The sequence below is a fragment of the Meriones unguiculatus genome, assembly GCF_030254825.1.
Source record: "Meriones unguiculatus strain TT.TT164.6M chromosome 13 unlocalized genomic scaffold, Bangor_MerUng_6.1 Chr13_unordered_Scaffold_37, whole genome shotgun sequence".
Classification (NCBI taxonomy): Eukaryota; Metazoa; Chordata; class Mammalia; order Rodentia; family Muridae; genus Meriones; species Meriones unguiculatus.
The window spans coordinates 169472-174624 of record NW_026843647.1 but is presented as its reverse complement, the minus strand read 5'-3'; positions in this window follow the sequence as shown (position 1 = coordinate 174624).

Sequence of the window (5153 nt, the reverse complement as noted above, 5' to 3'; positions counted from 1 at the left end):
CAGTGTGAGTTCTTTTATGTATTAGGAGATGACTGTTACGTACAAAGGCTTTACCACATTGATTACATTCATAAGGTTTTTCTCCAGTGTGAGTTCCTGGTCTTAGGAGACCACTGTTAGATGCATAGGCTTTACCACATCGGTTACATTCATGAGGTTTCTCTCCTATATGTATCCTTTTATGTCTTAGGATATGACTTTTATGTGCAAAGGCATTAACATATTGGCTACATTCATAGTGATCCACACCAGTATGCATACTTTTACATGTGTGGGGCCTACTGTGATGTGCAAAGACTTCATATTGAGTATCTTCAGGGAGTTTTTCTGCACAATGATTGTTTTCATACCTGCAAAGATAATTGGCACATATGACAGCTTTTCCACATTCATTAAACTAATGGATGTTTTTGCCACATGACTTAATTTTGCAGTTTGAATTAAAGAAGAATTACATTTTGAGTTTTCATCATTATTTTTATATTCACGGTTTTCTCCTCTACTGGTTGTTTTGCTGAGCAAGCAATCAGCTAAGTACTGATGAAATCATAGTATTGTTAGTTCTATGCCTGATCACATGTCGTCTATGTTGTAAACATTTTTCCTTCCTTACTTATCTATTGTACATAATAAAGAGCTAACAAGTGATAGCAGGGCACAAAATGGAGGACAGAACTTTTGAGTGAGAGAGGATTGCTAGGAAGAAGAAAGCAAATGACACACCATTCACCAGCATGACAGTGAGGTTAACAGATGGACATGACCTTGAACAAAGAAGTAGAGCTGGCCATGCATCCAGACACTGTGCTAGGTTTGTGTTAGTGAAAAAAAGGGTTCAGAATCTGCCCAGTAAATTGCCTAAGCTTTAAAATATTAAAAAGCCTCTGCATCATTATTTGTATTGCTGGAAGCTCTAAATAGCCCATATAAAGCATAATAGGTATCAATTTTTAAAGATCTACTCAAAATGGGGACTACTATACCTTTTAGTTGTTCTGGGTGGTACATTGTTTCTTTCAATATACACATATTAAAATGACTTGGACTCATTGTGATATATATCTATTAAAAGGATAATAATAAATGACATGGTTCCATGATGCATTCACACATTTGATTTTTGTTCATCACAGACATGTGCTATAGGGATTATGGTTTTTCCACAACATTCGTGACTCTAAAAAAACTGCTTTTCTCACAAAACTTAGGAACATTACTACAAGTATATGAGTAACCCCATTTTACTATGGATGAGTTGATTAGTATAATGTTTTGGATATACTTTCATCACCTATTTACTGTGAATACATTTGGCAATATCTGTGTTGTAGGAGACTAAAACAAATTGCAGTTTTACTTCAGCGCTAATGAGTAAACAATTGAAACATTGATCTTGCGTAAGTATGATTTCCTTGCATTCTTTCTTAGAGGAGTGCCTTGCAAACACACATCAAATACCTAACATGGAGGTACATGGTTTAGTAACAAGTTAGTCATCATCAATAAATACTCTTAAAACAGTTCATTTACACTGTCCCTTCTCTTTCAAACTTCCAGAACATATTAAAATTTTCTCAGAACCATATTCATATCAGCTGACATTGAAAATTACCTTGTATGTCTTCTAGAATTTTGACAATGCTCTTCTATATTATGACTTTCCCAATTGTAGCCTAAAATACAGTAACAGAAAATGTATGCTTTATTATTGGAAATAATACAAAGTTTAAGTCTTGATCTATGGTCAAAGATCCAGTCATCTCATTCTTCCTCATCCTCAAGAGAAATTACAGAAGCACATCAATAATGAATAAAGTGTTTCCCCATATTTTAAGAAGTAAAGAAAATTCACTGTCCTACCTATAGTAGTGAGGTTCCTGTAGGTCTCCAGCATTACATCTTTGTAGAGATTCCTCTGGGAAGGATCCAGCAAAGCCCACTCTTCTCGAGTGAAATTCATATGCACATCATTGTAGGTCAATATACTCTAAAATATCCACACACATGTACAAAAGAAAGCATGATACTTAGAATACTGGAAATGTATACTTCATTTACAATATTTTCAATGTATTCTGGTGGTTCTTCTACTTAGTTTCTGACACACAAGTTGTAATGTAATCACCAACTCTTTTTAGGAGTAAACTCAGTAGTGAGGTTCACCTCTCTAATTTCTGCATCCTTTTAGTAGGATATAGCCTTGCAGGAGAAATGTCAAATAACAGATATATATAGAGAGATAGAGTAAACAGTCAACAGTACTGAGCCCACATGATAGAAATTGTATACACGATTCCTGACTCTCATAAGAATGGGCTGGCTGGGTGTATTTTCTGATGACTTTAATTCCAAAATCACTCAGGAAACAGAGGCTGGTGTATTTTATAGAGCTGGATGGTAGACTGCTCTTTGAAATAAGTTCCAGGACACTCAGGGGTACATAATAAGATCCTGAATAATATGCAAAAATTAATCGAACAAGCAAGATAAAAAAACTTAAAGATCTTTCTCAAATTTCTACAAAGATTTATATATTCATTTGAGTTCTGCATAAATATCTAGAAACCTGAAGTTCCTCATTTTCACCTGTAATATTAATGTGATCTTTTAAAAATGAAATGTATGTTTGAACAAATACAAAAGGAGATTGAAAACGTTAGCAATTTAAATGTTGATCATAAATAGGCAACATGAGGGACAGAGGTATGCCTGAGTGGTTAAGAACACTATCTCTTCTTCCAGAAGACCTGGGTTAAATTCCCTGCACCCACATGACAGCTTATAGCTGTCTGTAAAACAAATATGTTCAATAAAATACCTAAGGAAACCCAACCAAGATAAAAAATGTGAAGTAGACCAATGTTACCTATGATTGTATACATATAAAAATTAAATGAACACAAATGTCACAACTAGACGAAAACAACTCAAAGTGACCTCCGACTTTTTCAAATTACCTTCTAGGTACTACTGACCTTTTTTTTTTTTTTCAAACAGAGTCTACATGCCCTAGAATTCTCTGAGTAAATGGAGGTCAGCAGAAAGGTAGGCTATGGCACAGTAGCCCCTCATGGACCCCTAGTGATTGCAGGCAAACCCAGTCCCACTGATGCCCATAAACAAAACAGTGTTAAATAGTAATTTTATGTCTATTTACTACCACATCTATTACAGCACAAGATGTAAAATCTTCCCCATCTAACTACATAACACCATGTACTCCTCAAACCTCTCTGCATCTCAGAAACTCCTTTTAACCCTGGAATTCAGTGCCTTAAGTCCCATCACTGTGGCTGCTATTAGTGGAAAGGTTAAAGCATGCTAATCAAATACTGCTAAAATTTGATCCACATTTTTCCTTGACACTAGTTTCCAAAATATTTGTAAAAATTATCACATAAAATTGAATTTATAAAACAATGTTAAAACTTCCAGAAATGAACTTCGTTTTTCCAAACTGTATTCCCACTGTACAAAAATAAACAGATAATTACATGACTCAAATAAGTAATTTTTAAAACTCTGCTGTGGTATTATAGCCTTTATCTTAAGAATTTAGCAAGGTCAATGCTCTGGGGAGCAATAGACTGGGATCAATGTGACCTAAGCCAACAAAGTTTGTCTCAGAAATATTTTTCTAAAATGTTGAAGATGCAGCTGTTCTAGATTTATTATCCATCCCCAGGAAGAAAGTACTGTAAACAAAATTAAATGGTTAAAGAAAAAAAATATGTGTAGCATGTATCTACTTCTAGTTAATGCTATAAGAGAAGAGAGGCTGAACAGATTTTGCATTCCATGCATGCAGTCTTCTTTAAGTCTCGTTTAAGTTTAGGATCCTGGCTATATAGTAAACAATTTCTGAACTAGAGATTTCAAGTCTAGCCACTGAGACAAATGGGAGATTTACACAGCAAAGGCATTTCTTGAATGATTTATGTACTACACTCCCTTAATGCAGCAGGTCATTATTCAGTGACAGAATATAAGTGAGAGGTCTCAGCGGTTTCAAATGTTAGGAAAAGTAGAAGGTAGAAAATGTAAAAGCTAGGGTGGATAGGTTTTGCACAAGCTATGTCTTATCCAAAGTAAGCTTCTTAAGAATAGCATATTGTATACTTCTTGGGGAGAAATGGAAGGAAACAGTAGACATCTATGAATTGATCAGAAACTCTCATCCAATGGGATAAAACTACGAGGAGTCTAATAAAACAACACTGCACAAGGGGAACACAGGATCTCAAGAACATTATTTACCAATACCACAGTGACTTTGGAACTGATGAGGGTGTCTCCATGTTTTGTAAAGGGTTGGGTTCTCATAATATGAAGTAAGTCTTCCTCAAATGCCCTAAGCATGCAGCTCACCCCTTTCCTAGTTTTAGGAAAGGATCACTGCTATATTTTAAAAACCTCAGATTCTTGGGGAAATCTCCCAAAGCCTACGCCACAAGTTGTACTGGCTTAAGCATATTGGAGGACTGTGAGAAGTTAGGTTTTTCTCCACACATGAGGACCTCAGGGAAAGCTTTATTTGAACAGAGCAGCCCTCAACACAACAGTGTTTTCTCTATTCAATTGGTTGCCATCAGATGTCTTCCCCATGTGACAGAGCTGTTTTGCTCAAGAAGAAAACTGAAACTTTATGACACACAAGTCTTTAATGTTGGCTGTGAGTCTGTAATGGCAATTAAGCAGCTTGTTAGATGTGTCTTCTTTGACATGGAGATGGGCCAATGGTTGGTATGAATCAGGGTTGTCTCCTTGGTTATGGCTGGAGACAAATTTGTTGACTATCCTCTTAAGCATACATGTGTTTCCTAGCATCCTAATCTCTAACAGGCCTGCTTGGCATGCTACTTAACTACTTAGCGCTTAGCTAAATTCTACTTGGTGTGTTTTTCTGCCACCTAAACATTGGTAAAACACTTACATCAACAATTCTATGCTTTTACAGCACAGCTTTATATTGAAGTGCTAAACGCATATGTCATTTCAACCTCCACAAATTAATTCCATATGAATCTCATATCTAAATGTTAAATGCCAAGGTCAGATCTTGGAGAAGATAGTAGAAACTAGGCTCCTCAGAGTTAGCATCCTACCAAGAATATTTCCATGTTCAAGCATCTTCTGCAAATACTTTGTGAACA